The sequence below is a fragment of the Lipotes vexillifer genome, unplaced genomic scaffold (assembly GCF_000442215.2).
Source record: "Lipotes vexillifer unplaced genomic scaffold, Lipotes_vexillifer_v1.1 scaffold217, whole genome shotgun sequence".
Classification (NCBI taxonomy): Eukaryota; Metazoa; Chordata; class Mammalia; order Artiodactyla; family Lipotidae; genus Lipotes; species Lipotes vexillifer.
The window spans coordinates 1104676-1117412 of NW_006788200.1; the positions used below are offsets into that span (position 1 = coordinate 1104676).

At 41.2% G+C, this 12737-nt stretch overlaps 1 protein-coding gene across 2 annotated transcripts in view; it reads right to left on the minus strand.

Moving 5' to 3' along the window:
• Positions 1-11876, minus strand: part of AFF4 (ALF transcription elongation factor 4) — a 91980-nt gene extending 80104 nt beyond the window's left edge. Inside the window, exon 1 of one of the 2 annotated variants that reach the window (XM_007461347.1) lies at positions 11529-11876. The gene's annotated coding sequence lies outside the window, so the exon portion shown is untranslated. The remainder of the gene's footprint in view (positions 1-11528) is intronic. The other variant, XM_007461348.1, reaches the window with a different exon arrangement.
• Positions 11877-12737: the final 861 nt, after the last annotated feature.

Genomic DNA, 12737 nt, shown 5'->3' on the forward strand with positions numbered 1-12737 from the left:
ACTACAAATACCAAAATATACTCCACATCAAGCCTGTTTGATCATGTCCTTTGACTGAGGAATATCAATCTTAATACATCCAAAATTGATTTCTTGATCTCTTTTCCCTACCGCCAACAACTTCTGCTCCAGTGATCCTCATCCTACCAACCACCTGCTCTTGCTGAACCCTCCCTCAACCTCTCTCCACATCCACTCCATAACCATGGCCTACAAAATATGTTTTGAATTTATCAGTTCCCTTCCTTCTCCACTGCCACTGTTCAAAACAAGCCATCATTTAACCTCAGACTTGGACAAATGCTACAGCCTTCTAATTGTGACTCCTAGTTCCCCTCATCTCTCTCTAATCCATATTTCATACAGCAGCTAAAGTGATCTTTCTTTAAAAAAAAAAATTTATTTTATTTGTTTATTTATTTTTGGCTGCGTTGGGTCTTCATTGCTGCGCGTGGGCTTTCTCTAGTTGTGGCGAGCGGGGGCTACTCTTCGTTGTGGTGCACGGGCTTCTCGCTGCGGTGGCTTCTCTTGTTGCAGAGCATGGGCTCTAGGCGCACGGGCTTCAGTAGTTGTGGCTCGTGGGCCCTAGAGCAGAGGCTCAGTAGTTGTGGCGCACGGGCTTAGCTGCTCCGCAGCATGTGGGATCTTCCCGGATCAGGGCTCGAACCCATGTCCCCTGCACTGGCAGGCGGATTCTTAACCACTACAGCACCAGGAAAGCCCTAAAGTGATTTTTTTTTTAAGTGATCTTTTAAAAACACAAACCAGATCATTTCACTCAACCCCTGCTTTAAAAATTTCAGTAAGCTTTCCACTTGCCTTAGGATAAACTTTAAGGTACTTAACATGGCCTACAAAGCCAGGATTTGACTTTCTACTGATGTGACTCCTGCCTATCTCATCAGATTTATTTTATATCTCACTGTCCTCCCCTCCCAGCTCCCACCAAGGGCTTTTTTTAGGCTTCTTGAACTGTGGCGCTCTTTCCAGCTTAAAAAAATTCATGTAGACAATTCCTGTTTCCTTCAGAGTACCTGATCACAATTAAGTATATACTTATTTTGATGTTCATTAATATTTCCTCTCCCACTAGATAATAATCAGGGAATGTGCTTGTTTTTCAGCATTGCATACCTAGAACATAACCTAGTAGAAAATCACTTAAATGAGTAAACTAATGAACTTCACAACTTGGTTAGAAAGTAGAGGTTCTCTCATTTACTAGGGGTTATCTCATTTACTACCTCATTTCCTGCGTTCAATATATTATCAACCCAATAAAGCATTAATATTGATACTAAATGAATTTGGTTGTTTTTAAAGCAATTTCTCTAAAAGAGTTTATCTAAAAGAAAAAAAACAACATATGTACAAGAAAAAAAAAAACACTTGCACAGAAATGATCAATTTCTATTTTTACTTAAAACCCACACTCTCAAATGTTCACCAAATACAAGTGCTAGACTGTAAAATCTCCTAATCATACTTGGCAAACTGAGATGGTATAAAAACTGAGTGTTTCAATAACAACACCCAGAAAGAAATGATCTGTTCAAAAGAGTACTTCAAGACTGCTTTCATTTATAGTACCTGAGGAAGCCAAGAGAAAATAACACACATCAAAAAGGCAAAATAAAGGCAATTTTATTACTTAAAATGCATATAGCAAATTAAACAAAAGTTAAAAAGCATTACACAGCAAAGGTTCTTTAGAGTTTACACTAAAAAGGAATTATTTCTGATTAATTTCATCTTCATCTGCATATGTAGAAGACAAGTGATAATAAAGTATCTGGGTTTCCTAAAATATATTTAGTGTCTTAGAATATTACAAAAAAGGTTAGAGAGAAAACGCTAATGTACTGAATGAAGAAGGCATATACTCAAGGCTTGTGAACTTAAATTAGCCCCTATCCTAATTACCCTAACTTCTTGTTAATAAGGTTCTATTAAAATGTAAATAAGGGGCTTCCCTGGTGGCGCAGTGGTTGAGAGTCCGCCTGCCGATGAAGGGGACGCGGGTTCGTGCCCCGGTCCGGGAGGATCCCACATGCCGCGGAGCGGCTGGGCCCGTGAGCCATGGCCGCTGGGCCTGCGCGTCCGGAGCCTGTGCTCTGCAACGGGAGAGGCCTCAACAGTGAGAGGCCCGGGGACCGCAAAAAAAAAAAAAAAAAAACTTTAAAAGGGTTACAGTCATTTAAGGCTATTGCTCTTTAAACACGGAATACAAATTTATATATTAAATGAGTTATGGCAGAGAGAATATTTACTTTGAAAAATCAATTTATAAAATGATAAGAGTAAACCTATTGTCAAAATATTTTCTAATTCAGACTTGTAACATATTTAAACAGAACTCAGAAGATTCTGAAGGCTTTATAACTCTGATTTTAAAATCTGTCTCTTCAGTATAGACCAATATTATATATACGGTACAACGTTAATACTGTAGTTAACCAGGGCATATGTTGTGTCACACACTACACTAAGGCTAAGGATATAAAAATAAAAATTACCCATCATCTCCAAGATTTGGCTGCAGCTAGACCAACTACAGAAAGGTGGCAGGAGAACAGGAAGAGGGAAGGGAATGAAGAAGAAGAAGGGAGGGAAGTTAGTTCTGAGCAGAAAGAATACCATGTGGGACAGCCCTGAAGAGAGAACACAGCATACACCCAGGGAATAGAGATAGATCAAGAGTAGTTGGAAAATAGGGTTGGGGGAGTACAAAATGAAAGGTAAGACTGGAGAAATACATGGGATCAGACTAGACCTGTGGGTTTGTTTCTGAAATCTGAAAGACAGGATATCTTTCCAGAGAAAATTAATATCTCCCAGATCTTTAGTGATGACCTTTTAAAAATTATAATATTAAGAATCTGGTATGGATATAAAATTAGGTATGAACTCATTATGTTATATAGCTCTTATGTAACCGTAACACTAAAACAACTTTAAAAAATTAAATACAAAACAAAAATTTAAATAACACCAATGTGGGACTTCCCTGGTGGTCCAGTGGCTGGGACTCCATGCTTCCACTGCAGGGGGCATGGGTTCCATCCCTGGTCAGGGAACTAGGATCCTGCATGCCACACAGTGCAGCCAAAATAAATAAATAAAATGCTAATGTAACAGATTATGTTGTTTTACATAAACTAGACCAATGATGTATTCAATCCTGGAAATATGTAGTCTCGGGTCTAGTTTTATACACACACACACTATTTTTTATTTTTCGGCTATGCCGCGTGGCTTGTGGGATCTTAGTTCACCAACAAGGGATTGAACCCGGGCCCTTGTCAGTGAGAGTGCAGAGTCCTAACCACTGGACCACCAGGGAATTCTCATAGTTCTATATTTTTAAACCACTTCTGTAATTTTTTTCTTTTTTTTTCGGTATGCGGGCCTCACTGCTGTGGCCTCTCCCGTTGCGGAGCACAGGCTCTGGACACGCAGGCTCAGCGGCCATGGCTCACTGGCCTAGCCACTCTGAGGCATGTGGGATCTTCCCGCACCAGGCACGAACCCATGTCCCCTGAATCGGCAGATGGACTCTCAACCACTGTGCCACCAGGGAAGCCCCACTTCTGTAATTTGACTTCAATAACAGTAGTGCATAAAATACTTATAAATATGTAAAACTAAACAGATTTAATAACTGCAAATGTTTATTTGCTAATTTAGGGAAATACAACCTTATATATACTACCATACCAGCTAGCAGTCCTTAAATGTCAGTTTTAAAGAGGCCCACTTGTTAACTCTGGCAATCTTTCTTGTTCATTTGTGGTTCAGTACCTTAAGGAAAACTACATTAAATGTGTATCTAGTATAATCACTGCTGAAGTTTGGAATAAAACACACTGCAAACAGTTTCACGTTGATTAATTACAAGATGGGATCTACCAGATACATCTCACAGTGAAAATATGATACTAAATACTAAGCCGGGGTTTGGCCTGCCTATACTAACATATACCATGACATGATCTAATTTAACTCACCATCTTTCCCTGTCTGAGCATCATCAGTACAATGCTTTATAAGTTGGCACAAACACAATAATAAACAAAATCTAAACACAGCAACAAACTCCCAAGGGATTACTTGGCTATAAAGCAGTTCTTTAGAAGTTACATAAAACTCATTAATGTACAAGAATGCCCAGTTAGAAAAATACTACAGAAAATACAACATTACTAAGGAGTTCTAACAGAAGTGAATTTGCAGTTTAGAGGGGAAAAAAAATCACTTTGGTACAGGATGAAGTAGATTATAAGGAAACAAATGAGAAGACTGTTGCAGTAACCCAGGTAAGAATGAAAGCCTAGATTAAGGCAGTAATAGTAGGAGTGTTAATAATGTAGATAAAGGGTTTGGATTCAAAGATATTAAGGAGGTAGAATCTTGGGGCCAGACAGATGTGAGATGTAAAATGGAGGAATCAAGGACAACTTGCAGGTTTCTAGAAAAAACAATGATAGTGGTACATCCTCCAAGGCAAGGAAAATAGCAGAATTTAAGGGTGAGGGGATTGAGAAGTAGCAGAGTAGTTTATTTGAACATGATCAACACTTATAGGGACTATTTGATCATCTTCTACTCTCACCTCACTCACTCCAGGCTTTTCTCAAAATTCTCGCCCCACATAGCTGTACTAAGAGCAACCATGTTACAATGTAACCTATAGTGTGATCCTACCTTCAGGGTACAGTTGACAGATAAAGTCTGAATCCTTAACTAAAGCTAGGCCAATATGCAGACTCCACCTGTTTTATTTATATCTCTATATGTATATGTAAATGGGTATGTATACACACACATATGTATACCCACATTTATACATACATACACACAGAGATATATATATATACACATACACACACACACACACACACACACTATCAAACAAAAAATCCCCTAACAACCACCATAGTAAATAGGACCTTGTAACTAACTGCTCAACCCTAAGGCAATCCTCAGACTCAAATATCCACTAAGGACCATTTGATCTGCTAAGACAAAAAGTTGACAAACTGTTTTAAAGCCACACAGTAAATATTTTAGGCTTCACAGGCCATAAAGTTAGGACTACTTAACTCTGCCACTGTATCAGCAAAAGCACCTACGTACAATACATAAACAAATGGGTGTGTTGTCTGTGCTCCAATAAAACTTTATTCATGGACACTGAATTTTGAGTTTCCTATAATTCTCACATACCACAAAATATTCTTCTTTTGACTTTTTCCCACCATTTAAAAAAAATGTAAAAACCATTCTTAGCTCTCAGGCCATACAAAAGCAGGCAGCATTGGGCCTACTAACCTTAGTGTGTCAACCCTTGTGCTAAGGTAACATAGAACTGCCCTCTTCTTTCTTTCAAATGTCCTCTAAGTGTCAGAAAAGGAAAATCTTTCTAGTGGACAGAATTGAAAATCTTCATTTGGCTGCTAAAGAGCTCACTCCATTTGCAAGGAAGTAAGTCAACAAATGAAGGCCCATGCAATTTGCTGGTTCTATCATTTACCTTCTACTGTACCTATCCAGCAAGATACGGTGTTAAGTTTCGGAACAATGATACCTTCCTCTTCCCTCCCCTCATAAGAGTTTTAGCTATTTTTTTTTCCTACCACTGTGTATCAGTTATGCTGGGGATGGTTAAATTCAGTACTTAGTCCACAATTTTCAAACATGTGACAAAGCATATCTAGGCCTGATTAACAAAGAGCATCGCCTTTAGAATCCGGACTCAGAGAACAATGACCTCTGGATGTGGTAAGTAGATATGAATTTGCGTTGTTTCCATAGAAGAGATGAGAGTGTTTGCTGGTATATAGAGATAGTGAGATTATGTTAAAGAAAATATTTAATATATATAAGAAAAGTAGGACTCTGTGTGGGTGCGCTAAATAGCCATGGAATGAATGAACTGGACAACTACGTTTTAGAGTGTCCTTTACTCCTCTTCTTTCTGGGATGTAGCCCGCTAGCCACAGCTGTGGTCCAGAGCTGGACCTATAACCTAACGAGTCCCTTTACTGAGATTTGAGACTGAGAATCAGGTCAGTCTCTCTGATGGCAGAAGCTATAAGATTTAAAACTCAAAAGACATTAGTAAGTGTTAAAAACTGACCTGCAGCAAGAAAGAACTGAACACACAAAGAGTATCTTGTGTGGAAAAAAAAAAAAAAAAAAAAAAGAGTATCTTGTGAGACATAAAGAGATACTCCTGACCACATATGGAGTCCCTGGATCTAGCTGTTCCTGAGTTCTAGCTGTCCTCCTACAGCTTGATTGCCTTTCTGAGAATTCATGGGATACCCGTATGTTTCCAAAAAATTCTTCTTTTTGCTTCAGTTAGGTATGTGTTGCTCTCCTAACTAACAGAGTACCTATTGGACAATCTAAACAGGGATATTCAGTTGGATCAAAGAGTTCTGGTGAGTTTAAAACACATGGTAGCTACAGCAACAAAAATGGAAGAAATCACCAGGAAGAGTGAAAAGAGAAGGTCAAGGTGGAAATTCATAAATGTCAATATGATTGGCAGAGAATTAAGAGTCTGCAAAGAAGCAGCTAGTAGTAAGAAAGGCAGGAAAGGGACAGTCATAAAAGTCAAGGAAAAAAAAAAACTATCAAGGAGACAATGGTTAACAATGTCAAGTATAGAAAGAGGTAAAGGAGTAAGCAATGGTTATACAATTTGTCAATGTACAAGTCACAGGTGGCCCTGATAAGAGCAATTTCACTGGCATGCTAGGATGAGAAGCCAGATTGAGGGTTTAAGAATACATAGGAAGTACACAACTCTACCTATGAAGTACTCTTCCCATTGAAAAAAAAACATTCAAGCCTGAATTGGAGCAAGCTTCTAGATGTAATTACCAATTTATAGGAAAAATTGTGGACAGAAGAACATATTACATGAAACCACAGGGATGCAATCAGCAAAATCCAGACTGTGAGAAATCTCATAGGGCAAAGGCTTGGTTTCTTGAACAAACCAACTGTATAAGAACAAGAACAAAAAGACAGAAAGAAAAGAGGGTTGAGACACACATCAACACAATAAAATGTATGAACCTTATTTGGATCCTAATTCAGACAAACTGTTAAAACAAAACAAAAACTGTAATCGGGGAAATCTGAACACCGACTAGAATATGTGATGATATTAAGGAATTAGTGTTAATTTTTTTAGTAAAATCTTAAATTGGATTATTATTTTAATTCTTAGAGATATACAATAAAATAGTATAACACAGTCTTTATTCTACTAGTGAGTCTTCACTGATTGTGCTCAAAGTCATCCAGCCTGCTATAGTCCCATAGTTAGCTGCATAACAAACATTAAGAGAGATACAAAGCAATACAGGGATTCAAAGGAGGTAAGTCACTATTGGGGTAGGGAATCAAGCAAAACTTAAGGCAATGGTATTTGCACTGTGCCTTAAAATATGATGAAATGTTAAGAGACAAGGAACAAGACAGGAAAAGTGATATTCCAGATGGAAGAAATGATAGCAATTGGAAAGAGGTGGGAAGGCCTATCTATGAAGAGTATTGACTCTACTCACCTTTCCATAAAACTGTCCCCTACCCTAGTGATGACAAGAAAAGGAAAAGTCAAAGTGAAACGTCATAACCCACTAGGCAGCTCCAAGTTGACAAAATCATGGGAGACCCATTCAGGCCCAAAGCAGACCGAGGAAGCCCAGTCCCAGGACAGATCTCGACAGTATCTGGGTAGCCAAACCATACTGGCTTTCCAGAGCAACCTATTCATGTCAATCTCTGGGTGTGGGGAGTTACTGCAAGTAGGGGTGCTCTCCTTAAACCAAAGGGAAAAGTAGCAAGGTAACAGGTCAGGTTAGCTTTAAGCAATTTTTAGTCACTGACTACACCTTATTTCACAATTAACTGAGACTGGCAAACACCCTCCCAGAAATCAATATAATTGTTCCAACTTTTCAGAGAAAATAAAAAAGGAAATGGGAAAACCATAATGAAGACTGGGGGTTCAAAAGCTGGAAATCCTTTACATTATACAGGAAAGTTTTTATAGTAAGTTATCTGTAGAAGAGAGCTGAAATAAAAAATAAAATCTACCATATGATCCAGCAATCCCACTCTTAGGCATATATCCGGACAAAACTATAATCCAAAAAGATACATGCACCCCTATGTTCATAGCAGCACTATGAACATAGCCAAGACATGGAAACAACCTAAATGTCCATTGACAGATGAATGGATAAAGATGTGGTACATATATACAATGGAATACTACTCAGCCATAAAAAAGAACAAAATAATGCCATTTGCAGCAACATGGATGCAACTAGAGATTGTCATTCTAAGTAAGGTAAGTCAGAAGGAGAAAGACAAATACCGTATGATATCACTTATATATGGAATCTAAAATATGGCACAAATGAACCTATCTACAAAACAGAAAGAGACTCAAAAGACAGAGAGAACAGACATGGGGGCAGGGGATGGACTGGGAGTTTGGGGTTAGTAGATGCAAACTATTACATACAGAATGGATAAACAACAAGGTCACACTGCATAGCACAGGGAACTATATTCAATACCCTGGGATAAACCATAATGGAAAAGAATATAAAAAAGAATGCATATATGTATATAACTGAGTCACTTTGTTATACAGCAGAAATTAACACAACACAGTAAATCAACTATCCTTCAATAAAAAATAAAAAAATAGTAAAATAAAATCAAATCTAAGTTATCAATTTTTATAATACACACTGCACTTCTGGGTCACTGTCCAGGTGTGCCTTCGATATTTAAGACTACCTCTTTGGGGACTTCCCTGGTGGCGCAGTGGTTAAGAATCTGCGTGCCAATGCAGGGGACACGGGTTCAAGCCCTGGCCCAGGAAGATCCCACATGCTGTGGAGCAACTAAGACCATGTGCCACAACTACTGAGCCTGCACTCTAGAGCCTGCGAGCCACAGCTATTTAGCCCGTGTGCCACAACTACTGAAACCTGCGCGCCTAGAGCTACAAGAGAAGCCACGGCAATGAGAAGCCTGGTACCGCAACAAAGGGTAGCCACCGCTAGCAGCAACTAGAGAAAATCCGCGCACAGCAATGAAGACCCAACACAGACATACATACATAAATAAATAAATAAATAAATTTATATTTATAAAAAGACTACCTCTTTGATTTTTATGAAAAATACTATGAAGAGAAGGCCTCATACATTTTGGACTCCATTCTAAACCAGTAGGTGGCCACAAAAGAAGAAATACCTGTTTTCTTTGTTCCTCTCAGGTACACATAAAACCATGACATTTACCTTAACTCTTAAAAAAGTAAGATACATAATTTTAGAAGGCTTCACCTTCTGTCATCTTCTGTAGCTGATAGCTACTTTTCCCCCTACAAATAAATACTGATCACTTGCTCATACAGCTTTTTTTTTTTAAAGAGTACCCTTTTGTGAAATCTTGGGTTGGATATCACATTCAAATTCAACCTAGTAATTGTATAAAATACTGGGGAGGACACAAAGAGGTATAAATATAGTTCTTGCTCTAAAGATATGACAGATCTATAAAAAAATTACAGTACAAAGCAGAATGCATCAACTGTCACAAAGGGGGTACAGTATCTCAAGAGCACAGAGAAGGGGATGTACATCATCTGACAAGTAGAAACTGAATCTGAATGAAAATATGCTTCTTTAAGAATGCTTAATTACACAGCTTCAAAGCACTGTAGAATCACCTTTACACCTCAAAATTGTAGACCATTTTCCAATAATCACAGATAAGCTCTTTTTTTTTTTAAATCAAACAGTAAAAGTTTGGTCACTCACAAACATCCTATCTCGCCTCCACTTGACACAGAATTTTATTTAAAGCAAAATCTGCCTACTGTTCCATTAGAGCTAACAAAAACCAAAGCCGTCAGCCTGCAAGCCACCACAAACTGAATGAAAATGCTGGTGTTAAAAAAAAAAAAATTTTTTTTTATTGCCTCAGAGTTAACGCTAAAAGATAATTTAAAATAACTTCTTAAGATTTTTTTTTTAATGTTTGCAGACTGAAGGAGGCATTGATGAATAAGTAAAATAAACCTGAGCAATTTAAAGAAGCCAGCTTTGTTAAAAACCAGATGGCCACTTGCCAACACTTCTTCATGCACGTAAAACCAAAGATGATTCTAGGCAAGATTCACAGGCCACAGAGGCTCTTTATTAAATGTCAAATTAAGAAAGTTCTCATATTTCAATTTTGATAAGTTAAAGGACAGTTAAATAAAAGGAGCACTTTACAAAGCTTTGCAGAATCAATATGGAAACAAAGCTCTGCGCTTTTAACATCTGAACCCTCAAAAACAAGACATTTTAAACGTCACATTTACAAACATCCTATTCACAAGGAACTATCGCTTAGATTCTGTAAGGAAAAACAGTGGTAACTGGAAAAGGAACTGGCCTTAGTTTAATATCTCCAACAGGCCAGCTGAAAAATCGCACAATTCTTAATTGCAAGTGACTATGAGAACCCTAAATCGAACTCTTCGTCTTAGTTTGAACTCCATACAAAAGCATTTCAGATTTGTATCTCTGTACAAATTTGCACCTTTGTATCATTCCTACAAATGATACCGTTTGTGAAAGAAAAGGCAATAAGGATACAACTCAGACTCCTATATCCCATTATCCATCCTCAAAGAGTGGAAGGAACAGCAAAGTGGAAGGAACAAAGCACTGACGTCAATTACGAGATTAACCCCGGGCACAGGCAGCTGGAGGAAAGGCCTACACATCAATATCCAAATGCAAGCTATCGGGGTAACCAGCTAACCGATTCAGAAGTTATGGGGGGGTATTCAAGTATTACACCCCCACATTCCCATTTTAGTCAACCCCCTTCGCCAGTCGAAGGCGGACATTTTTTTCCCTTTTTTTTTGGACGAGAAGGAGTCGCTGTCGGTGTCCTCATCGTCGTCGGCGTCCTCGTCCTCGGGGTCCTCGACAACCTCGCCCTCATCCTCAGCCTCCGACAAGGAGGAGCGAGAAAGCGCGGAGGAGGAGGGGGAGGGGGAGGAGGAGGAGGAGGTGGTGGAGGAGGACGTACGCAGGATCGCGAGAAGGAAAGCGAGAACTAGTTGGGTAATGATAGCCAGAACCTAGGCCTATTTTCTCTTTAACTAGAAATAACTTGAAATTGAAAAGGGTATTAAAAAGTAACAGATCAGTCGGAATTTCTGAGGGAAGGAATGGATTAATGGACGAAAGGAGAAAGGAGAAACAGTGAAAAGACTGATTTCTGGGAATTTTTGTTAAGACTGGGTTAGCCTTTTTAATTAATTTGTATTTTTGAGGGTCGGGGGTGGAACGCGAAGACGAGGGAAGCCGTCTCGAGCAGCCCTAGCCCGAAGGTCTCTCCGGGCCCCCAAACGGACCCTGTCCTCCCCTCCCCCCAGCCCCTCCCCGCGGCCGGGCCCGGCCCTCAGTCCGTCTGTCTGCTCTTCTCACCTCCAGTCCCGGCTCCGCTAGGCCCGAACCATTTCCCGGCTGCGGCAGAGGCGGCGCCGGGCCTGCACCTTCACCGGACGCGCATTCGAACCCACTCGGGGGGCGGCGACAAACTGCCAAGGGCGAGGAGCTCCGGGAGGCGGCGGGGGTTCGGCAGGTCTCGAAAAGCGAAGGCGGCGGCGGTGGCGAAGAACCTCACACAGCACAGGCGGAGGTTCCGCCCCGCTCCATGACTGTCGAGCCCAGACCGGGACGGCTGGCTGAGGAGGCAGGGGCGGGCTGACGAGGACCTGGCACCGGGATCCCCCGCCCCGTTCGCTGGCGGCGGCAGCGACGGCGCTCTACTCCCGCAACCAGGACAGTGACTGACGCAGCGGCCGCGCCACCCATGTGACCAGGGCCGGGCGGGGACGAGGCGTCACGTGGCAACGCCGCGCCCCTCCCCGCCAGAAAAGCGGAGGGCTGCGGATTCTACAGCGCCGGGAGGTGACGCTGGAGGTGGTGACGTGCGCGGCGGTCGGGTCAGACGACGCCGGGCTGGCCGGGTACTGGCCCAGGTGGCCTAGGTCCGAACCCTTGAGCCTGGCGGCCCCGTCTGACAGAACAAGACCAGCAGGATCTGGCCTCCACACTTCGCGCGCGCACGCTTCACGCGCGCACACTCTTCAGCGCGTAGCCGCTAGCGAGGTTCAGAAGGGCGGGGCCGGGTGGAGCCGGATCTACTGGTTCTGGGGCTCAGGAGGTCAGGGAGTCCGCCCCTCCTGAGGGTGTGGTCGAAGCCCGCAGGCCCGTCACGGTGCGGTGCTGCAGTCGAAGCACGGAATCAGTGCGGCCGCCCATCCACAGGTCCGGCCGGAAAAGGAAGTCCGCTGGGAATTTCTCTGCAGGAGGCCGCCTAGAACCTCGCTTGAACTTCTCAGACGAAGCCAAGCCAGCCCTTTTTCTTGGTCATCTAAATATCTTCTACTGTTCATACTTTTTTTCAAGATATCATTCCGAACACTTTTCTTCACTTCTTAACATCCTGCCAGTCAGGGCAAACTATAATTTAATTGAGAGTAAAGCCATAGTTATAGATTAGACAGGATTTTCAAAGGGTCTCATAGAACCCAGTACGGTAACTGTCCAGAGAAACTACTTTGGGTTCATTATTTTGGAAAACACTTTATAATTTCCTGCTTCTTATCTGTTTTCTTTCCATGAAGGAGC